Raw genomic sequence first — 24,740 nt, 5'->3', positions numbered from 1 at the left:
TCCTGCTATCAGGAGTCACGTTACACACCTGCCAAGACCCAAGCCAAAAAAATAACATTCCCGGTTCTCACTCCAGGCAGGAATGCTCCGTGCACGTTACAGAGACAGAGTGACAGGCACTTTAGCTTGACTACCACAGAGCCCATTAAACATTTTGAACTGCTCAGTAATTGTATCCAAAGTCACTTTAGCACTAAAATATTTACAAGGAAAGTGTGACAAAACAGGATTTTTCTTCCAGGGACAGGTAAGGCAAAACCCTCCCCCACCAAAACCAACTCAGTGAACGCGATGATGCGTGCTGATCCCCTGTGCTTCCGAACATGTCAGAGGGGGCTTCTTACAGGATAATCTGCAGGACGCCTCATGGCCACAAGGATGCCTGCAGGGAGAAAATAATCCCACCCCATCGTCTCGTTCTACCTCACTGTAGAGCGTCTGAGTAATTTAGAAATTCAGAAGCCAAAGACACTTGATGTCCCTGAAGATCCTGCACTCGAGCCTAAGACCAGCGATGCGTGGAGGACAGGGATGATACCTTTTCCCAGCACAGCCACCTCTAAAAGAAATGAAGGAAGGCCTCGGCGAGTCTGTTGAACAACCCAAAACAAGTCTCGATTGAGAACTGTTTTTTTTTTTTTTTCTAGGCTGGTTTTGGAAAAATTCTACTGCTACCTATGGTAAGAGTTAAATAAATCATTCACAGAAATCCCTTACTTCCATGCTTTTTACAAGAAGTTTCTCTACAACCGGAGATGCCATGTTATTTCATCTTCACCGACTTAAGCTCTTAAGGCTGGGGACAGTGTCTGCTCATTTCCACAGACTCGGGACCTGCAGAGAGCGGGCGTGGATTACAGTGGCAAATGTTCGCTGAATGTATTCTTGGGTCAAGGGTCCTTTCCCATGATATGCACCACCCTGGGCTAAGCAGGCATCCAAGTGAACATGATGACGTCCTTTCCTTCCCTCGGTCACTTAGTCTACAAAAAGAAACCACTGGAAAGATCAGCGACCAGGATATGAGAGTAGCAAGTATCCAGGGGAAGGAGGCAGAAAAGGGCGCATCCTTTACACGGCCTCCTTTGAATTAGCCGCCCTCACCTCTGAACAAACCTCACTCTGAACCAAGATTTGCAAACTCCCTCAGGCAGCCTGCCACTTCCCACCTCAGAGCACTTAGAGTCCATACCCCTCATCTGGCACTCCTGCAGCACTAAAATACGACATGTGATTGGTCGCTGCATGTGTGAGTCTTGTCTTCCCAACGCGGGCATGAGCCCCCAGGGGCAGGAAGGGACATGTTTCTCACCTCTCTGGTTTGGCCTCTCCTAGCTCCAACAGTCCAGGCACTTAGCAAAGAGAGGGCCCCTCACGGTTTACTCTCCTTGGATTTTCTTTCTACAAAAATACACAGCTGAGACCCTCAGCTAACTTGGTTTCCAGCTATAGTCTAAGTCTTTGCCAGTCAAAGTGTGGTCCATGGGCCAGTAGCATCGGAACCACCTGGAAGCTTGTTAAAAATGCAGAATCTTAAGCCCCACACTAAACCCACTGTATCAGCCCCTGCATTTCAGCAAGATTCTCAGGAGATTCAAATGCATGTGAAAGGCTGGGGAGCCTAGTGACGCTATCACCCCCTCTCAGAACGGGACTCTGCTGAACCCTGGGAATTCACTATCTCTGGCAGAGTCGTCTGTGTGCTCCACGAGCTGCACCGCTCGATACGGCTCCCGTGGTGGAGAAAGACACTGAGAATCCAAGGGGTCTGAGCTGGAAGAGAAGAAGCAGCAAACAACAGCATCTCCATCGTGCGCCTGAGAGGACCATTCGGTGTCCAGAGAGCACGAGTGCACAGCCAGAGGCAAGGAGGCCAGAAACTGGCTCCCGAGGAGCATTCCGAGACGAGACGGGGGTCTCGATCTGCCAGCCCCTCCCATGCAGCCCAGCGCTCCCAGCCCACATGTAACCTTCAGCCCCTGCCCAGAGCAGTCAGCGTGACAGTAATAATAGTAGTCACAAGAAAATGCAACCTCGATCATGCTAACAACTTTTGAAAAGTAAAATGCTCGGGATATGATTTCAATTAAAACTCACATTGTCTGACTTGTCTCTCTGCATAGCAAGAGTTCACCTCCTCTTGCCCCCTTACCTCCTCTTTTCAAAACGAAGGCGGACAGGAGGAACTGTGTTGACTGACGCCTGCTCCCACCTTGAGGTGTGGGGCTCCGGATGCCCGACATCACTTCCTACGCCCTGTCTACTGAGCCCCCATAGCAAAAAAAAAAATGGCCTTCATGCTGACCTCACCCCAAATAAATCCCCCAAGTTGTGGGCAGAGTCAGAGTCCCTTTCTCTCTACCCGCCCCACTCCCCTTTGTGTGTGTGTGTGTGTGTGTGTGTGTGTGTGTGTGTGTGTGTGTGTGTGTGGTGTGTCTCAGTTTATGAATAAACAATTCTGAACTTAAAAGGAACTGCTCTTGCACAAATGGAAAGAGCCTAAATTCCTTGCCAGGGCTTGTCTCATGCAGACAGCCCCAGTGAGCTCCAGTGATCTACCTCATTTGTGTTGAAGGTGGCTTTTTCTAAATCAATCCTGATTACCCAGCAGGTGAGTGCCAGACAGCCAGAGGTGGATGGGGAGGCAAAGACCTCGTCAGAATCCTGGTACATACCCTCCCCAAGGAAACAGACTTGCTGTCACCCTGGAGATCTCTAATGCCCCCTTTCAACAAGATGCTAAACAGAATACAATATACAAGGCCGGCATCAGAGCCATTAGGTTATGTGGAAACAATCGTCTTACGCTTCTTAAGAAATTTATGAACTAATGCCACAGATACTTGTTGAGTGTTTGACCCTCTTTTTGAATCTTCTCATCCTTTCTTACCCAAGTAACGCCTATTCGTTCTTTACAATCAGCTCAAATGTTATCTACAACAAAACTTGTCTACATTTGGTAGTATACAATAAAGATGTTAAAAAATAAATAAATAAATATTATTGCTTAAGTGGGAAATTCCAAAAAAAAAAAACTTTTCTAAATGCTCCCAAATTGCCCAAATGCTCTCCCATTCTGCTTGGGGTAAGTATCCTCCTTTGATGGGGGTTTTCAGGAAAAACAAAATTAGCAATTGTTGCTCAGATGGTTTCTGTCTATTACTGTGAGGGGAGTTAACGGTGACTTTGAAATTCAAATGAAGTAACTTCTGTTATAATGCCATATATATGTTCCTGATAAACTTCACATTTTGTAAAACCACACATTAAAAGCAGCAGGGCTTTGGGGAAAATAAAGTTAAGAACAGACCCCCTCAAAATTTTAACCAAACCACTAACAAAAATAGTAACAATTAGTAATACAAATAACAAAGTAGTTAAATCACCACGGATCTTTACTCCCGGCATCAAAGCCACCCCATTCTTTACATCTTTAAGTTCTTTACTTTTTAATTTAATTCCTTTAATTTCTGCCTTTGAGACACAGGTCCTGTAGGGCATTTCATCTAATAGAGATCAGTTTCATCAAGATGAAACATAAAATCCAAGGTGTAAACCCTCTTCATCAGTTAATTTTTTTTAACACTAAGGGAAATGTATTTGCAGCACCTCCCTTTGCATTTATAGCTTCCCCAAACAGTTTAAAACAGAAGAATGTGTACTGGTACTTAAACCCATCACATTAGTCACTTCTCGCTCTAAAGTAAACCCATCACATTAGTCACTTCTCGCTCTAAAGTAAAGTACGTGCAGGATTTTCAGCTTTTTTCTTAAGGTCTTTATATATCACAAAGGCTTTCTCTTTACTTGAGAACAAATGGGCCCTCCTTTCTAAAAACATTACAATGTTTTATGAAAAATCACCATTATACTGATACCATTTTTCCTATTAAAAGGAACATGTAACAGAATGGACTGTATAGGCACTTGCAACTAATACTATGTGAGTGTTTCAAATATCAATTGTGTGGTAGACATAATAGGAAAGAGCAAAAGGGACTTAACATTGAAGAGGTGATTAAGCTAAGGATATTAAGATGGGAAGACTATCTTGGATTATCTAGGTGGGTTCAACCTAATCACAAGGGTCCTTATAAGAGGGAGACAGAGTGCCAGAGTCAGAGAGAGAGACACGGTGACAGCATCAGATGTGGGAGTCACGTGGGGCCACAAACCAAGGGATGCAGTCAGACTCTACCAGCTGAAAAAGCCAAAGAAACGGACTCTTCTCGAGGGCCTCCAATGGAAAGCTGGAATGCAACTGCTGGCCCACCTTAGACATCTGACCTCCGGAACTGTATGAGAATAAATCTGTGTTGTTTTAAGCCATGAACTTAGTGGTAATTTGTTACAGAAGCAATAGGAAACTAATACAGACAGTAAAACCACCACAGTAAGGTCAACATCAGTCTTTATTACCTCATCTATCCTATTTACCATCACCACCTCTCAGTTTTCAACTGAAGAAGCATAAAGCTTTTTCACTGTGGGCACGCCACCTTAAGGGTTTTGCCAGTATGGTCTCATAGCAGATGCTCAGGTACTCAAAGACTGAGACAATAGAGTGATAAATACAGTCAAAAAGGACTTTGTTAAATATTTAACATAAACTGAATAAATCCTTATACTTACTATATAAAGCCCCAAGTGAAATAATTCCTCAAGGTACGGCACTGAGTAGTATTTAGATCAAAGGAGTCCATCTAGATACCGACTTCAGGTCTTAGCATCAATTATGTGCATAATAGGTATAACGGGGCCCCAAACTCAGTTTTATCCAATCTGGGAGAACTACTCATTACACTTGCAAAACTGTGCATTGCTGCTACCCCCAAAGACCGCCAAGCAGGCAGCAAATAAAGCCTTGTCCCCAGACTGAGTAAACAGGGAGAACCCATGTCTGGAGCCACCATCCAGGGGGCAGGGCCTCAACCTCACCTCCTTACTCCAAGCTAAGCCCACAGCTTCAGATGCCTTTTCTTTCCAGGATCAGAAGCAAGCAGCTTGAAGACGTATGTAAAACACAATACACACTACAAAATATTACTCTCAAGCCAACTCTATCAACTTTCTACTGAACCTCTTTCCAACGAAAAACAGAAAGAGAAATGGCCAGAGACCTTTAGCACCTCCTCAAGGAAGCTGCCGAGGTCATTCTGACTGATCTCAGATTTCACATAATTCACTGTCATGCCACTGCAGGGGTGTTTTAATGCAGGGTTTCCTCTCCTATCTTTCTACCACTCTTACCAGTTAAAGTATCATGTCCATATTCTCGCCTTTCAGTATGAGACAGCAAAGCCTCAATGATTCACTTCTGTGTTGGGTAACCAACACATTTCCAGATCAAAAACAGATTTAGTGAGGTGATGTAAAGTAGTCACTCAACAAACATAAAAAGCAGCCCTGGGGGGTTTATGCAAAGTCCAAACAGAAACAGGAACTTGGCTTACTTGTTAGATCTGAGCTGTGGTTGGCAGAGCTCAAAATACATAGCCCTTTCTTATCTCACTCCGATTTCTCACCATGACTGCTCCTCTCACGCCCTAATATTTTCAGATGAGTCTAAGAGGGAAATTCAATTCTCTCCTCAAAGGTAGGAAAAGTGAGTTCTTTTCTCTTGGGAATCAAGAGCACCCCAACCATGCCGCCAACGCTTTGGGTCACTCAGTGTTGCGGGGGCCCAACTGCAGCTCTCTGAAAAACATGGAGTGTGGTGGATCGTCTGCAAAGATGGTGCCAAAAGTCCCTCCCAGTCCTGGGAGCTCACGTCTTCCCTCTACTTCCTCTCCTCTAAATGCCGGGCTGCCCTGTGACTTACTTTGACCAATGGAATGTGGTGGAAACCAGTTCTGGGCCAGGCCCTAGGAGGCCAGGTAGCTTCTGCTTTCTACCTCTCGGAAGCCAATTTCCGACTGAAGACACTCAGGTTGACAACTGAATGATGAGTGGCTGCATGGAGAGAAAATGGCCACACAGAGGAGAACCAGAAAGAGATGACTCTGCCAGCTCCCGCATCATGACACCATCGCCGAGTCAGAAGCAAAGAAATGGTGGTGGTTGTTTAGCCAGTCCATTTTGGGGAGATTTGTCATGTGACAATAGAAAAACGAAACAGAGAGGCTGTAGTGGGTGATTGCTGAGACCACTTCTTGTCCTAAAATTCTTTTTTTTTTTAATTTATTTTTTAAATTTATTTATTTTTGGCTCTGTTGGTTCTTCGTTGCTGTGCATGGGCTTTCTCTAGTTGCGGCGAGCAGGGGCTACTCTTCGTTGTGGCGCGCAGGCTTCTCATTGCGGTGGCTTCTCTTGTTGTGGAGCACAGGCTCTAGGCACACGGGCTTCAGTAGCTGTGGCATGTGGGCTCAGTAGTTGTGGCATGTGGGCTCTAGAGTACAGGCTCTGTAGTTGTGGTGCACTGGCTTAGTTGCTCCGCAGCATGTGGGATCTTCCTGGACCAGGGCTCAAACCCGTGTCCCCTGCATTGGCAGGTGGATTCTTAATCAAGAATCCACCAAGGAAGCCCTTGCCCTAAAATTCGTGGCTTCTCATTGTTTCTCAGCACAAAGTGCTCATCTGAAAGTGCAAAACTAAGATGTGATAAGTTGAGAGGACATTATTTCCAGAGACACCCTCCTACCTCCCCCCAGATGGGTTCTGCCCTTATCCCACCAGGCATGACGGAGACTTCAGTGGCTGAGCCGGCTTCCACCAAGCTTCGGCCCCTGGCATCCTCCCAGGAAGAGAGGGTCAGGAGGTGGGTATCCTAAACTTCAATGCCCAGAGCCCCAGACAGGGAAAGGAAGGAAGAAAGTAAAATGGTTACAGAAACATTGGGTGGATAACTGAAAGCGGATTACGCTGTAATAACAATGAGGATTGGATTTCATAAAATCTTCGGTTCATAAGTTCATGGCCGGAAACAAGGTCCCCCCGAAGCAGCAAGTTCAGCAGTCTTGAAAAGCCAGCGCAACTTTCACATCTCTGCTTTCTCCGCCCTGTGAATAAGACCTGATGTGTGACTGCAGCTCAGCCGGACAACAGTCAAGAACACAAAACTTGGCCCAGCGATGTGGGAAAGCAGTGCCCACCTGGTGTGACTTAGAGACACCATCCAAAGAAAGGAGGCACAGGGTGCACCCCATCCCGGGCGCCAGTGATGGAGGAGAGATGGGGGGAGACCAGCCACATCCCGGGGAAAAATAAAAACAAAATGAGCCTCGACAAAAAGAGGTCAGAAGGGCGTTCCAGAAAACACCCCCCAGCACACGTTTACAGTTTAGCGATTTCAGCGTTTAATGATGTCAGAGGTTGTTTCACAGGTTACCTGGCAGAGGTGGAAAGCCCGTGATTTGGGTAATAACAACCACATTGCCCAGGCTCTCCTTGCAGAGGAGCAGACCCTGGCTGCCAAGGAGTCCCTGGAGAGCAGCCAGCCTCTGCTCTGCCAGGCAAATGAGCCCACCGCAATCTTTCAAATCTGGACACCAGCTCGTGATCCAAATATGCAATGTAGGCATCGGGTCTTGATTCGGGATAAAGTCCTAGAGCAGCGGAAAGGCATGGAACTGGGACCCCACCAGGAGACGCGGGCACCAGCCAGATTTTTTCTGCTACATGACCTGGGACAAATCCTCTCTGCTCCATTGGTCTTCATCCCTTCCTCTGTAAGATGAGAGCGTCGGGCAGGATGACGGCTTAAGGAACCTTTCTAACACCATAATTCTGTTTCTTTAAAATCATTTGATATATTTCTTTCTTTTTAAAAACTAACATGAGGTTGCCTGCAGTAAATTTCTATGCTCCCCTCCTGGGGGAGATTATTTCATACTGTTCCCCTTGTTGTGAACATTATAACAGCAAAGAGTACAAAATACCTGTCCTTAAAGGCAGAACTGTGATGGTCGAAACAGAGGGACCAGGAATTCACGTAGGGCCTCACTAATGACTGAATGCGTTAGTAGTTACTTTGTATTAAGGTTTTTTGGTCAGACACTGTGGTCAATGCACTTTCTTTTCGGGACCTGGGAGGTGTTTTTTATTGAGATGTTCCTTGTGGCATAGAATATGAATAATTCAATGTTGTAAGTGTCCCAAGGACACTTGAAAAGAAGGAAGCTTATCCGTAAGGACATATAGTGGATCACTAATGTAAAAATTCAAGCTTGTTTACCCCAGAACTCTAGGTCCTTATTCATGTTTTTCCTGTTTCATTCTTATCATCGCCTACTTAAACTATTATACAGTATTAGAATTCAACTATGTTAAAATTTAGCACGACGGTACTGTTGATGATTTTTCCTCAGACTCCTAAGTTTTAGCACTACCTGTGGAGACGCTGCATTATTCATAACATACAAATTTATCCCATATTTTCATTATTAATCTGTTCTTTGATCAATATAGAATGACCCTTTGAGCCCTCTTATTGCATTAATTTCTGCTTTATCTGATATCGGTGTCAGCCACCTGATTTCTTCTGTGTTTTCCTTCCCCCAATACACTATTGCTCATCATTTTATTTGTAATCCTTTGGTGTTATTTTGCCTCGACTGGTCTCTTATTACCATTCAATTTAATTTAAACCAATCTGAGTGCTTTTTTTTCCTTGCAATATCAATCTTATATTTGATCTTGCTTCTGTCATGTAACTTATTTTGTACTTTTTTTTTTTCTGTTTTCTTGCCATTTCTTTCAACCGGGGAGTTTCTTCTATTGGTCGTTTATTTTTATCTTGCTGCGTCTTTACTGTTTCCTCTTTTAGAAATTCTCACTGTGTGTTGTCTGGTCTCCAAGATCTATTTCCCACACCTCTTCATCAATCTCTTGTCATCTTCCTTTTAGTTTTTCATTAGAGTTCAGGAAGATTTTTTCACGCTCTTGTCTCCTCATTTCTTCTACAATATCCAGCCATTCACTGTTCCAAACATGATTTTAAATTTTTTAATAAAATACTTCTTCCAGATGAGGTATGGACTCACCTTAATTTTCTCCTTGTCAATGACGTGGTCCACAGGCCCTGCTCCCTACGGAGTTTATGAATATGCATCAAATACTTTCTCAGATGCTCTTGTGTTCTGACAATAAAGTGATTCCAGAGAAGTGGTTCTGAATTGTCAGGGTCTTTGGCAGCCAAGCCGCTTCCCGACATGGAGGACGCTCTCGGGGGCCTGCAGTGCTGCCCTGTCCGGTTGCCTCACAGAACCTCCCCTCTTCCTGCAGCGAGCGCTCAGTCTCCTACATAAGTACTCGCAGAGGTCTTCTAGGGTCTCCTCCTACTCACTCCTTAGTCAAGACTTCTTGGTTGAAAGTGGAAAGTGGCCAGAAATCCACCTCAAACCAGATTAAGGAGGGTCATGGGGGATGCAGCAGAATGACCAGGTTAGAACGGAGACTTCTGTGGTCACTAAGCTCCAGAACCAGGGCTCCCTTGGGACCACAGTCTAGTCCTTTATTCATAGGGTGGCACACAGTTAGGAGTCAGACTGCCTGGGTTCAAATTACTTCTCCACCACTCGTTAGCTCTGTGACCTTTGCTTACCTTGGTTTCTCTACCTATAGAACAGTTGGAATACAGTACCTCATAAAACTGTTGTATGGATTTAATGAGGCAACGTAAGCCTATTACAGCATCTAGCACAGAATAAGCATGATAATGTCACCTCACATTGGCTCACATTCAGGTAGGATTGAAGGTGGCATTTGGGAGAACCCCGTATGCACCCTCGTGGTGGAAACTTTAACAAAAGAAGCTCCATGCACGTTAAAGACACCAAAACAGGCAAAACAACTCAACCCGACAATGGAATGACGATCGGGAGAACTAGGATCCCGAGCAGGTGGTGTCAGGAAGCAGAAAGAGTCACACCCGAGTGACAGTTGGGAGCTTCATCTCAGCACAGACACGGACACAGGATCCCTTGGCTGGGACCCAGGTGGGTGTTACCACTTCTACCAGACACTAAGCTCTGGGCCTCCTTCTGTCGCTGATGGGAACAGCGCTGCTATGCCCCCTCCACCTGGATTAGCTCTCATTTACATCTTGTCTTAATCAAGGCTCTTTGGTTGAAAGTAACAATAATCCAAATCACACTCTATGAAGGGGATAGTAAAGAGCGGAAAGGATGGGAATAGACTGCGGGCTTCATAAGCAATTAGACCTCGGGACTCAGTATCCTGAGGACCTCCGCAGCATCTCTCTCTCTGCCCCTCTTGAGTGTGCCTTTCTCCTCTTAGACAAGCTCCCCCAGGTGGCAGAGGCATTGTTGTGGCAACATCCTCTACTCTGTAACCTAAGAGTGGCAGCTCCCATTAAAAAATAATAAACAGACTTTTTTTTTTTACTTTTTGGCCATGCCACGCGGCAGGTGGGATCTTAGTTCCCCGACCAGGGATCAAATCCGTGCCCCCTGCAGTGGAAGGGTGGAGTCTTACCCACTGGACCGCCCGGGAAGACCATTTTCTTTTTTTTCTTTTTCTTTTTTTTTTTTTTACTTAGAAGGACCTACTATGTAACACAGCCAACTCTGCTCAATATTATGTAGCAACCTAAATGGGAAAAGAATTCGAGAAAGAATAGATACATGTATATGCATAACTGAATCACTTTGCTGTACACCTGAAACTAACACATCGTTAATCAATTATTCTCCAATATAAAATAAAAAGTTAAAAGAAAATAAAAATGGTAACAATAAACAGAGGGGCCTTCTGTGCTGGCCCTTCCCGCGTCCTGCGGGCCCATGCTTGGAGACCAGGCCTCCAAATATGGGTGCCTCAAGTGCTCCCAACCTGGCTGACTGGTGCTGCTACTAAGCTGGGACAGTCGTCTTCCCACCCACTCTCTCTGTCTGCTCCCTCTAGGGCTTGTCACCATTCTCCCAGGGTGCTTGGACAGAGCCCCGGGGCCAGCCTGCAGTGACAGCAGGGTCCTGGTCTCCCCAGTCCCTTCTGATCTGAACCCTGATGCCTGGCTCATCTGCCTCCTGCATTTATTATAAAAATAATAATAACAAACAGAGGAAATAAGAGGTACTACCTACCAGTTATAAAATAAATATCAGGAATGTAATATACAGCACAGGGAATATAGTCAATATTTCATAATAACTTTATATGGTATATAATCTATAAAAATATCAAATCGCTATGTTGTATACCTAAAACTAATATTGTTAGTCAACTATATGTCAATAAATTTAAAAAATAATAAAGATGATAATAATAATAAACAAATGAGCTGACTGACCTTGAACCAACCACAATAGCCAAGGCAATGGGGAGCTGTGTTTGTCATCCCCCCTTCAGAACCACAGGTTTGGTGTAAGGAAGAAGCAGTTCCCACAAAGAAGGGGGTGCTCTTTTAAGAAGATAAACAGTAAACAGCAATACCTCCCTCATACTCCAATTCAGCAGGTGAGTCAACAGCACTAACGTTCAAAATATTTAACAAGTAATACAGCTTGGCCAATCACAGTGGCCACTGACACCAGATTCTGGAGACCTCTCTATACTGTATCACGTATTATCCTGTTATTTGCTGGACTGCAGGGAGACTAAAGGGTTTCCAGAGGAGGGAACCATCTAGATGACAAGGACAGCATGAGAGCACTCGAGAGGCTCCGGGAAGTGGCTGTCTACAAATAAATATGAAAGTATTTCAACATTTCACCATCAGTGGTCATTTCACCATATACTGGCCACATTTGGTTCCACAGACATCGCCTCTAACCAAATTCCCCCAAGTGTCTAGCATGTGGATGGCACCAGTCACTGTTCACTCATGTCGATAAAGATTTCTTTTCCCTTTTTGGCACATTCTGTTGATTGTTCCAAGGTGAATCTGAGAGGGAATAAACATTGGCTTCTCATGTTAACAGCTTGCCTGGAAATCTTTGGAATTTTTTTTTTTGCGGTACGCGGTCCTCTCACTCTTGTGGCCTCTCCCGTTGCGGAGCACAGGCTCTGGACGCGCAGGCTCAGCGGCCATGGCTCACGGGCCCAGCCGCTCCACGGCACGTGGGATCTTCCCGGACCGGGGCACGAACCCGCATCCCCTGCATCGGCAGGCGGACTCTCAACCACTGCGCCACCAGGGAAGCCCTGGAATTTTTAAGATGAACTTTTTCATTAAAAACCAAACTTCATGGATGCCTAGAAACTCAGGAGACTGGTCTGGTCCCTGAAATCTGAACATGTATCTGCTCTCAGGACGCCCAGGGATACTGGGAAGAAATCTGAAGTCAGTATTTCAGGGCGAGTGTCCTTTGCATCATTGCCCATCCAGAGAAGTGAGTCCCAACCACCTGAGTTCACTGCTTCTAAAATCTAGGGAAAACACAGATATGGGTCTTTTAAGGTTTTGCTGTGTTTATTTTGTCATTATCATTTCATTATTTTGCTTGAGATTTACCAAAACTAAAAAGCAGAACTGAGTATTCCTCATAACCCACTAATTGTTCTACAGAAAAACCTTTCTGTTCCTTCTTAATCTCAACTGGACTCAGCCCAACTGGAATGAAGTAATGAACTTTATCAAGCTGATTAAACTTTCCTGCCACACACATCCATTCCCTCCTCATTCCCCAAATGACCACATACTTTACAGAAAAAAAGACCACAACTGATATCTCTAAGATATTTCAACTCATTTAAAAAAATATAATGTCTTTCCAGGGGCCATTATTTCTCTGTTTTTCTGTCTCTTTCAGAACTCTCAGAATTCTCTGAATTTTTTCCCATAAAGACACCTTCAGCATGAATGGGCTATTTTATTTTCACTGCGTTATAGGCTATAGAATCAGTTTTAAAAACAATAAAAAGTTTTATTTATTAGCAAAACATTGAAGTGCTTGGAGGTTATTTCAGGCATATATAAAATTCCTATTTAAAAATAGAGGAGGGCACGGAATAAAGTGGGAAAGAATACCAAATCTTCTGAGAAGCATTACCCAGCTTTTCCCTTGTCCGTGATGCACTGGCCATCCTCTGTTAATGATGTCCGCTGGGCCCTCGCCAAATCCATCTTTCCTGTAGCCATCAAAAGCCTGGGTTCAAGGTCTTTCCTTCAGAAACCTCAGATGAAAGGTCTGCTGCAGACCATGCGATTCCAGAGGGCATTTTCCAGGGTTTTGGAGGACAGACGCACACACCACAAGACCATCCTGCTTAGCCTACTGGGGTCAGCTTCCCACACAAGTATCCAGAGGAAGCTAGGTGTGACTCATGTAATTCACAGTATTAGGAGCTTTTTGCTGATCTGGTCACTATTCCTCTTCCAATCTTGTTTCATCTTACACCCTCCACGTTGGACCTGGAACACATCAAACGTCTATTTCACACACACCAACACACCACATGTTTCTCCTCGTTCTCTTTTGTCTTCTGAAATCCCCTCCTTCCACTTTACCTTTTGAAACATTAACACAGAATCCGTCCAGTAAATAATACAGAGCTGGGTAAACGATTACCATCCAGCTGATTAGCAGTTGCTCTCTTCGGCCTCATCACCACCACCACGACCCACCATAATGCTCACAATCATTATCCTCAAAGGTACAGTTCAAATGCCCCACCTTCTGCGAAGACTTTCCTGATCTTCTAGCCAGAATTAAGTGCACCACCCACCCATACCCAGTGCTTCTTTGTCCCGTGGCATCAGTGACTTCACTTGCATTTTAGTCATTTTATTGTTGCCATTGCAATTGTTGTTATCGTTGTTATAAACAAGCTCCCCCACTTGTGTCTACTCTCCCTGAGAATAGGAAGCACATCTGACGTTTTAGAATGCCCACCCACATCCTGCTCATGCTTTATTCTTTCCCCTAATAGGCACCTGGTAAACATCAGTTGAATCGGATTGGTTGTCAATAAGACTTTCTCATTTTGTTGATGCTTGAATACTTGATCTGGGCTCTTGGTTTTGCTGTACTGCATCTCATATTCTGTGACTACTTTTGCAAAGTTAAACGTGCTTATCCTTTCTTTTTATTTCAGAAATTTTCATTTCGTTTTATTTCAGGCATTTTCATTATTTCAGAAATTGATTCTGAGGTTGATACATTAATGTTCTCCATCCACAGCAGAATGTGGCCAGTCTGAAATGAACTGCTTGCTGTTCAGATGTGCTTTTCTTCTGGATCCACATAGAAATAAAAGGCTAGGTTGCTCTTGATACTGTCACCGGATATCCTCTGACCCCTAAATTAATTTAAGTTTACTGTAGGAAGCAGTGGAAGGTTTGTTTGGGCTTCAGGTCCCAAAGCCTGACCCCCTAACTCTCAGCCCCAAACCACACCGGAAATTTCTAACAGTGAATCAAGAGGCAAAAGTACGTTTATGACAGAGCCAAAGACAAGACAAGACTGGGAATGACCAATAGGATCATTTTTATTATAACTTAAAGATAATCTGTCAACACAGCAAAAACCTAGTTATTGGCTGCATACTGTAATGGTGTAATTCTTTACAAGAAAACTCAGTTGTCCCATCTCTACTCTCAGCTACTTCAGCAAGAGCTATACTCCCTGGAAATGGAGGTACAGAGAACACACTGACCTCCCTGGGCCAATTTCTAAACCATAGGATTCATCACCCAAGGTTCAGCTTAAATCATTTGCCTTTATCTACTCTCTACCAATCCTCACGCTCAGATTTTACCTCTATACAGTTAACTCAAATTTGTAATTTAAATCCAGCTCCATGAAGCTCAAGACCATATACCAACTCAACATCTCCAACTGCACAATCCACAAGGACTCACAATCAATGTCCAAAACCACATCCAAAACTCAGTCTTCAAAGTAGTTCCCCCACACCAGACTGACCTTATTATGATTATTCCAAGCCTCCCAGGTTGGAAGTCTCAGAGGCCCTCTCGAGACTTTGTTTTTCTTCTTCACATCCAGTCAACTGTCATAGTTTATAATCCTGAACCATACTTTTCATTCAAACTATGCAGCAGTTCCCTAACTATCTCTTCAAATTACTACTTGTATGGCTACTCTTAAAAGATAGCTCTGGTCGTGTCAGTCCCCTGCTCAAAAACTTTCCATGGCTCCCCATTACCCCCTCAGTTTAGCATCCAAGGCTGGCCCAATCACCCTAATCTCCCATTGCTTCTATGCTAATCACAGATGCCTTGTATTACACAGTTACACATATTCTCTATGAAGGCTTGGTCTATGTTTTCTTCATTTCTGCACCCCCCCCCATAGGCTGACACTGAGCTATCAGGAAGCATTTGATTTGAATCTCATATGCTTATCTTGATTCCAGAGCCCTATGTCTGGACCCACTCAAATGAAACCCTCCTTTCTTCATATACCATATCGTACTCGATCCAGATTCCCCTAACAGGAATTTCTGATAATTTGGGCAGAAGCCAGCCTAGAGTTTATCTTTAAATTAGCTACCTGTAAAGTAAATTAATAGTATAAGCTAGCTAGCAGGACATATGTTTTATCTACTTAAAAATAAACGTTTTAAAGCAATGAGAAGGACTTTTTACACTCAATTAGTTTACTTTTTAATATATACTTTTCTTATACCTATCCAACCCTGAATGCACCCTTAAGTGAACCAAGATGCACTTCTTGTTAGACATTTTATAATCAGACTGATCCCACTCTATGGATTCGAATCACTGAGCTTTACTGTGTGTATAATGGTTATCTAACGACTCCTCTTTCTTTGACCTTCTACTTTTCAGTGATAAATGCAAAGTGAGTCTCCTCTGCTTGACATCGACATCTACTACGCTTTTCTACTTTAAGTCCATGTAAAACTATCACTGCACAACTGAGATATCCTCCTAGAGGCAAGAGCAGCAGCTGCAGGATCTTGGCCCCAGCGCTTAGACAGCCGGTATCATGTCCCCGTGCCTTGTGGGTTCCTGGTCTCTGGAAGAGAAGTGATTGATCATTGGTGCCGTTGGCTCTAGGCTCCCACACCGCCCAGCCATATGAACCCAGAAGCACTCGTTTGTCCAAGCCATGAGGACCAGTTAGCTGAGTTGCAAACAGTAAATTCTTACTCCCTGGTTATTGCCAGGTGGGCTCTGCAACCAGCCTGGGATCAGAGTTTACCTTGTTACCTCAATCTGCCGTCCACATCCCCTCAGCTGACTGATGAGGTTCCTATTACCCCAACTGCCCCCAGCAAATAGTCCTCAATCTAGCACAACATGGGAGTAATTTGGAGAATTCCAGGCTACAATGCCTACAGACATCATTGAACTGGGGGTGAATGCTGTGGGCAGATGCTTGATGTGGCGTTAATTAAAAACAACCTGCGCTTTTACAAATGCAGCTGTTCCGCCCCCTTACACTCCTCTACATTTCCAGTTAACAACCATGAATAACAGTCTCTGTCCCTTTAACTTCATAGAAACCACCCATAATTCACTCTAAGGCACAGGATTCCAAAGGATTGGTTCTTAATTAATCTGTGCAGGGGAGACATTTTCCCACGCAAGTTACCAAGTGAGTGATAACCCAGTGTTGCAATATCCACTCAATTTGCCTTAATATTCACACAAGTAAGGAACTTGAGACCTAGGGAAACCAGCAACTCCTTGGAAGACTGCCATCTGCTATCGAGTTACTTCAGCCTCCAGGCTGCCCTTCAGGATATATCACATTAGGAAGTACTTCTTGGGAAGGGGGTGCTTCAGGACAAATTATTCAGTGAGTGAATCATGCCTACAACTGATATATAGGCAAGACCTTGATGTGTTCATTTAACCCTCTAAGCCTCTCTTTTCTCACCTGTTCAAGATGGATAATGATCTCTACTCACTGTACAAGACAGTTGTAAAATAAATGGACATCATTGGCAAATAACAACTCAATACGTGATACAAGGGAAACAAATGCAATGCCTTCTTTGCAAAAATGAGCACCACACTGATCATATCTCCCATCAGACCCAAACGCCCCTTTCTCCCTTCCTCAGACACAAGCACGCAACATAAAATGATAGGTGAAGACCACTGCCATAAAAAGAAGAAAAAAAAATTAAAAGTGATTGTTAGTCATGTACCCAATATGCTTGGCATCTTTTAAGAGAGGGATAAAGTGGGTCAACCCATGGATGGCAAGCATATTGCCCTAAATCATACCACTGAGAGGGAAATGATATTATATTTGAACGAACAATTCAACATTGCCTAGAAAAAAGAGATATAGAGATAGGAAGACACATACACCCACAATGGTAAATTGTTATTACTAAGAAAAAATTGGCTGTAGTAAAGACCCTTGGAAACTAAAACAATCAGAAAATGGAAACCTGAAGGCTGGGCATGAAAGAGCATGGCACAACTCAGTCTTTATGCTTTGGCATGGGAGTTATCAGAGGATATAGGATTATTATAGGGATAGAGTTTTTGTTATTTTTAGTACCTTAATTACAGGGCCACCTCTCTGGCTCACAATCAGAAGCCTCTCTGTGTCCTGTCCAGAATCCTGACTGTCACTTTTGGTGGCTTGAGCATTAGTGGTTTCATGATTAAAATGATCCTTGACTGATCCAAAGGAGGGAAGGGAACACAGTCAAACAAGGTTATGTCTTGGGGAAGTATTTTGGGATCTATGGTGCACAGTTGTATCTGAACTCAGAAATGGTAAGAATTAGAAGAGTCCCGCAGAATTCACGGTGCAAATCCTTCATTCCTAACTGTTAGATAGAGGCATTAGAGTTCAGAAAGCCCCAGGTCAAAGTAAGTGAAGGAGAAAGCTGGTAGGAGTTCACTGAGTCAGGCTGGCCTCACATCTCATGTGAACAGAGGGAGTCCCAGCTATTTTCCCAAAGACTGACTGAGGCGTAGGAGGTGTAACATCACTGTTACCCCCTTGAGTGGTTACCCAGCAGTTCCACTGAAAATCACTAATAATTTCATTGAAAATAAGTAGTTCAAAAGGAAAATTGGTAGAAAATAATCCTTATCACTAGTTTTTCCCTTCTTGGAAGCTTTTGTACATCATATAGGCAATTTCCCCAAATTTCAACTTTTGAACACAGTATTATATATTTTACATGCAATATATTTGGTTTGAGGTGATAAGGTTGTCCTACTTTTTTCCTTTTGTTTTCTAAATTTTTTAAACATTTATTCCTACTCTTCTTGCTTAGCATTGTTCGCACACTTTTTTTAAATGTAGCTTCCCTCTCCAGATGAATCATCTGAAACAAATTTGTCAAAATGAATGTTTGCAATCATCACTTCACGTTCTTTAAACCTGTGTGAAATCAAGAGTAAAGTGCCAATTCTGTCATAAATATCTGGCAATTTTACTTACTCCCTCAGTAACTTTGCCTTTTTCCCAAATCCACTCCTATCAGTACTGCCGACTCTCTATCAGTACTGCCGACTCTCTATCTTTAGCAATCTTACCACCCTTTCAATCGCACGTTGCCTTTATGCTTTAGAAACTCTGTGTAACCCCTCTACAACATTATATTGCAGTCATTTAATGATATACTGGTGTTTTGGGTTTTTTTGTTTTTTTTTTTTTCTGAAACTCAAGGCTATGGCGAAACGTATGAAAAGCATCAGTAAAGATTTAGGGACAATCTATGCCTGAGCTTTTCGATTTTGGCATTAAGGGCACAAATGCAGAGTAGTGAGATATGATGTAAGGTGTGGCCTGTGGCCTGTCCCTGAGTGAAGGACAGGCCAACAGCTGGGTACCCTAGAGATGGCATCGCTGCCAGCCTGGGCACAGATACCTATATCAGACATCTGTGGAAGAGTCAGGAGTTGAAATTTGAATATAAATCCTGATCTATATCAATCCTGGGATGGCAGAGGTAAATTCCATATATGTAAATTCCAGTATATGTTTAATGTAATAAAAATGTAAGCTTCTCTGTACAAAAACAAGCACACAGATGTTTATAGCATCTTTATGCATAATTGTCAAAACATGGAAGAAACCAAGATGTCTGCCAGTAAGTGAATGGATAAACTGTGGTACATACAGACAATGGAATATAATTTAGCGATAAAAAGAAATGAGCTATCAAGCCATGGAAGGACATGGAGGAAAGTTAAATGCGTTTACTACATGTGAAAAGCCAATATGAAAAGGCTATACACTGTTTGATTCTAACTATATGACATCCTGGAAAAGGCAAGTAACATGGATACAGTAAAAGGACGGGTAGTTGCCAGGGGTTAGGGGAAAGGAGAGGGGCTTCCCCGGAGGTCCAGTGGTTGAGACTCCGCACTTCCACTGCAGGGGGTGCAGGTTTGATCCCTGGTCAGGGAACTAAGAGGTCCTTGTATGCTGTGCAGGGCGGCAAAAAGAAAAAACAAACAGAAAAAAAACTAATGCTGAGGGGAAAGGAGAGATGAGTAGGCGAAGCACAGAGGATTTTTAGGGCAGTGAAACTACTCTGTATGATACTATAAGCGTGGATAGCTGTCATTACACATTTGTCCAAATCCACAGAATATACAATGCCAAGAGTGAACCCTAACGTAAAGTATAGACTTTGGGTGACAATGGTGTGTCAGTGCGGCTTCATCGGTCATTAACAAAAGCACCACTGTGTTGTGGGACGTTGACTGGAGGAGGCTGTGCATGGGTGGAGTCACAGGTATGTGAGAAATCTCTGTACCTCCCGCTCAATTTTCCTGTGAACCTAAAACTTCTCTTAAAAAAAACCTAAAACCTAGTAAAAAGATCTTGAACATCTTTATTAATAGTAATAACAGCCAATGCTGAGTGTTTAATCAGTGCCAGACCTTACTCTAAGTCCTTTATATGTATCGATTCACTTAACCCTCAAAAGAGCCCTATAAGGTAAGCACTGGTGTGACCTGCACTTCACCGTTGAAGAGGTGAAGATGCAGAGCAGCTTAGTGACGGGCATAAAGCCACGTGGCTGGAGCTTCCACATGCAGGCAGGCAGCCTCCACACTTCAGTTCCTTCCACTGTCTCCAAGGCTCTACGGTGAACCCTCACATCTGAACTGCAGTCCTAATATGAAAGGGAAGGAGGGAATCACTCGAAGCCCGGATCGTGAAGAGTGTTTCCTCAGCAAAGATGAGCAGACCTCCCAGTTGTAGCTGCACTTTGACCTGCGCTGGGGCCCTGACCCCTCACCCCACATCAGCACGGCCACGGCAGGGGGCCTGTGCGAGTGCCATGCCCGTGGGGCTCTGCCCCGCTGCCCAGGCTGTGCTCGGGATGGGTGTGCGGGTCCTCACCCCTGCAGGAGGATCTGATTGAAGCCGTGCCGCGCAGGGGAAGCTCACGGGGATTTCACAGCCTCCTCTTCCGACTTGGGCAAAGGGCACCATTGTTTGTTTTTATGAGAACCGAGCTGGAGAAGCAGAAGGTGTTTCCAATGAAGGCCCACCTGTATCATGTTAAGGACACACGGGAACCATGGCTTTGAACTTCAGCACTAATGACTGTCTTTCATGCAATAATGGAAAAGCAGCCTGCGAGTGTATCTATAGGACTCACGGCGGGCTGAGGGTCGCTGCCCTGCCCCGCGGACACCGCAGACATACCCACCGCGCTGGCTCTGGGCTGAACTTGCCACGCCGAGGGTCCGTCACTGCAGCACGAAAGGCTGCCCTATTTCCAAAATCAAAAGCCCATGACTGCTTCCCACAAAGTAACCATGCACCATGCCGCCCAGCTTCCTTCTCTCCAGAACATGCCCAGGCTGGACGCTCTCGCCTGCCTGATGCCCTCCTCACCCTTCTCAGGAGGGTTAACAGGAAGGAAGTCCCCTGCTTTGCTTCCTCCCAGGGCAGCCTCAGAAATGTGGAGGTGATGTCTGAGGGATGCCCCGAGGAACAGCTGCCCAGGACCAGATGGAATTCACACCTCCTGGCCAGGAGCACAAGGATCTAAGAGGGAGAAGCTCCTCTGTGCTCTCCCCAGCACCTTCTCCCCACAGTGTGGCCCACTGATCTACTCTCCTGAATCACACAGTAGGCTCCAAAGTCTTCCTAAAACAAGCAAGCAAACACAACAAATTTACATCACTTTCGGGTTGGGGCCTTTCCCAAGTAATGGATAACCCAAGTAACTGATAACCCAGCCGACACTGCAGTGATATTCATTGATGGCTTCAACCTCGTATCTTCCTCTCCTACAGGCATCTCTGGTTTAAAAAGAAGACTGAGGCGAGCCACGTCTAACCCAACAGACAGCTTTGCTAATAGTGGGATTTCTGGCACTGTGACCCCAGACAGGTATGCGGTGTCAGGGCCATCCGTCCCTTCCGGGTCCCCTCAAACTGCAGTGAAGCCTAGCTCCCCTGAGATCACAGGCTGAGTCCTACGAGCTTAAGGGGCTCTGTACCAAATCAGGGCCATGAGAGATGCCTCATTCTCTGGGCCACCTCTGTGTAAGTTAGCAAGTCACAGTGGGCAGAACAAGCTTGAGTCCTCGGTCCTTCCAGGGGCAGCTTTGCTATCTCGAAGAATTAAAAGCTTAAACTTCAGGTGTGTCTGCACTAATGTAAAACCGGGTTACTAACAAAGATGTCTGCCTCCAAGTTCATTCTGAAGATTCTGAAGATCCAGTGAAGTATTGGACAATGTTTTGTGAACTACAAATACTGCACAAATGTAGAAGCTAGGATGTTAAAATACATTTAAAAGCTCACTGGAGATGTAGTTTCATGTGTAAATGTTCATTCACAATTTTATTTTTACTCCTCTGGTCAGCAGCACTGCTTTTACATTAATGCCTCCGAGGCCTGAGTTTGGAGCCGGGTGTGAGCTGCTCCAAAGCCTGTCCTGCCTGCCCCCAGGCAGTTTCCAGGTCCCAGCCCACGGCCCTGGGTGATTCAGCGGACACAGGTGCCGGGTGGCGGTCCTCCCACCAGCGCCCTCAACAAAACCTAGGATCCCACCTCCACCCCACCCCCAGTTCCTCAGGCCCGCCCAGACCGTCTACCAGATGTTCACTGAGCGCCTACCGCGTGCCAGACATGTTCCAGGTGCTGGGAAGCCAGCAGTGACAAGACAGACAAAAACCCTGTCCACAGAAAGTTTACACGTGGAAGGGGAAGACAGCTCATATATGAGTAAAATGTATAGTGTTTCAGATTGTGAGAAATGCTACAGAGAAAATTCGAGGATAAGGGGGATTGAGAGGGCAGAGTAGGGGGCACACCTTTTGAGAGGATGTCCTGGGACAGCCTCTCTGAGGAGGTGACATTTGAGTACAGACCAAATCTGGCTCACCACCTCTTAGCCGAATACATTTTGCAGAAGAGCATTTGCAATCATTTCCAAGACAGGGAACACTAATTTTGACGTTATCCCCCTAAAAGAATTCCATTCTTCTCAGTAGACCTATATTACCCAAAACCAAAACCAAAACCAAAATCACAGTACTCAGTTCTTCTGATTATATTTTGAATTGCATCAATAAACATTTTGTGGTAATTCATTTTCTATCTTGTTATAAAAACAAATAAAGTAAAATAAAAATAAATTAATGCCTCCGTGACCAGCCTTGTGTTCTGTGCACAGGTAAAGCATAAGAAATGTGAGACACTGTTGTGCTCTCTGTGCATTTATAGGCTGGTTGGAAGGCCAGGTCACACATGGTAAGTAACCACACAAGCTAAGGCATCATCCTTATTACCGGTGCCTCAGGTACAAATACAGACTTGTAAACAACTCACATGCAACAGCCGATGCGCATCCAACCAACCTCTTTCACCTTCACAGCTGTCCAAGATCCCTTGGGCAGGACCTCCTCCATTGCCCCGTCCACTGCAGGAGAGCCCCACTATTTCTGTCCCCACTCCCCCTGCCCCCGTGCCAGAGCTCCTTCCCACCCCGAGCTGGGGGCAGACATGTGGGTTTTGAATCATCCCAAAGTGGGATATAGAACCTGCTCTTCCAGACACGCAGTGAGCTCAGGGGTCTTCACAGGGTCTGCTCCCTCCAGGCTATTCTAGATGTCCCTCTCTGTTCTCCTCTAATAGCACTAACTCCCTGAGGTCAGGGTCTGTATCCAGTTCACGTTTCTATCTGCAATGCCCAGCACAGGACTTCGCATAGCATTACCCAAAAAACAAAAACAAAAACAAAAAAAAGAAAAACACGACTGTGGGAAAAACAAATGAAGAAATAAACCATATCATAGACTACCTGTGTTTGAGGAGGCTATCCTGGGAACTACTGTTAAACCAGAAGTAGAAAAAAAGGAGGGTTAAAAATGACACCAAAAAATGAAAATACGTATGTGTTTGTATATAAGTACGCAAGCATGCAGGAAAAAGGGAAAGAAAACACGCCAGGTTGTTAACACAGATTGGTGGGGGGCAAAGGGTGAGGGGCAGAGAAGAGAAAAGAAGAGAAAGCCAAAGAGAAAAAGGGAGAATGACAAGAAAAAACTCTATTACTTATAATAGAACCACGTATATGTATCTAAGTAAAACTAGAAAAGGGGAATGATAATTCTTTGAAATAATCCTAATAAGAAACCAGGTCTAACCCAAGTGAGGAGCTGAATGTTCCCAAACACACATGCAAAGAAATGAGGCCTGAGGCCAGGAACCCAAACGGCACCTTCATAGCAGCAATTCCTGGGCCTGGGTGCTCCCTAAACAATCCGGGGCCCCCAGACTGTGGGTTCTCCAGACTCCAGGCTTCCCACCAGCATGTCCAACTCCAGCCGAGGATGGGTCCAAATAAAATGGTTCACACAGCTCTGCCTGCATCATATGAGCTGAACTAACATCAACAATTACATCAGGAAAAATGTGTTTACCTTGGTTTCCCGCCACAGAAAACGGGTCCAAAATGATGTTGAACATACGCCTTTCATTCCCGCTTCTATTAGAAGGACAAATAATTTAACAGGTGGAACTCAGAATTCCACGATTCTTTTTCTTTTCTTTTTTTAAAATTTTACTGTGGCGTATGAAACATTCCACTTTTGGTCAACAGAATCTGGAACCCTTCTTAGCAGACCTCAGCGAGCTCTATTTATTTTGCAAAAGCCCTTCTAACGCTCACAAGAGCAGTGAGTTGGAAAGACCTGGGGAGCCCAATCAGACTGTGCTCTCGCCTGTTATCAGTACAATATGTTGCTTCAACTGAGAGACCAAATTCTCTGACTAACTCCTCCAAGAATTGATCCAGACAGCAAAAAGAGAGGAAATCCATTCGACTTTAGCAAGGCAATTGGTCCAGACTTCCTACAATATCGTTTCAGTCTAGAATTTTCATCATCACTGCCAAAAACATCAAACAGAAACATTACAGGACTTTCACTCAGTTTTCACTCTCCAAAGAATAGCCATCTTGTTCCAGGCCTGAGCAGCAAGAAAGGAATTAAAGGGAGCTGGGGCGGGGGATCGTCACATGGAGCATTTAACTGTTTCTCACTGTCTCATTTCTAAGCTTCATGACAATTACTAATGAAAAGTTAATGAAGTTTTGAAATTAAGGACAATCGGAAGTTTCCCCATATGTCAAATGCTCCACCTCGCAAAGACTCTCCAACCATAGTCATCAGCTTGTGGCACTTACCTCTTCTCTTCTACTTATTTGTCCTGTGTAATCACTAATGTTTATGCTAGGTATTGATTGAAAAGTATCTCAATGATCTATGTGAATTAGAGTGCATTAGTACAGGTAACTCTAACTACTACTATGAACAAGCCCCATAACGTATTATGTGTCAAACACCATAAATAAATAACTTGCTCACATAAAGTCCAAAACAGATGGTACAGACTGGTGGCAGGC

The sequence above is a fragment of the Phocoena phocoena genome, chromosome 14 (assembly GCF_963924675.1).
Source record: "Phocoena phocoena chromosome 14, mPhoPho1.1, whole genome shotgun sequence".
Taxonomy (NCBI): Eukaryota; Metazoa; Chordata; class Mammalia; order Artiodactyla; family Phocoenidae; genus Phocoena; species Phocoena phocoena.
The sequence above is the reverse complement of the archived record's forward strand: the minus strand, read 5'-3'. Positions refer to the sequence as shown.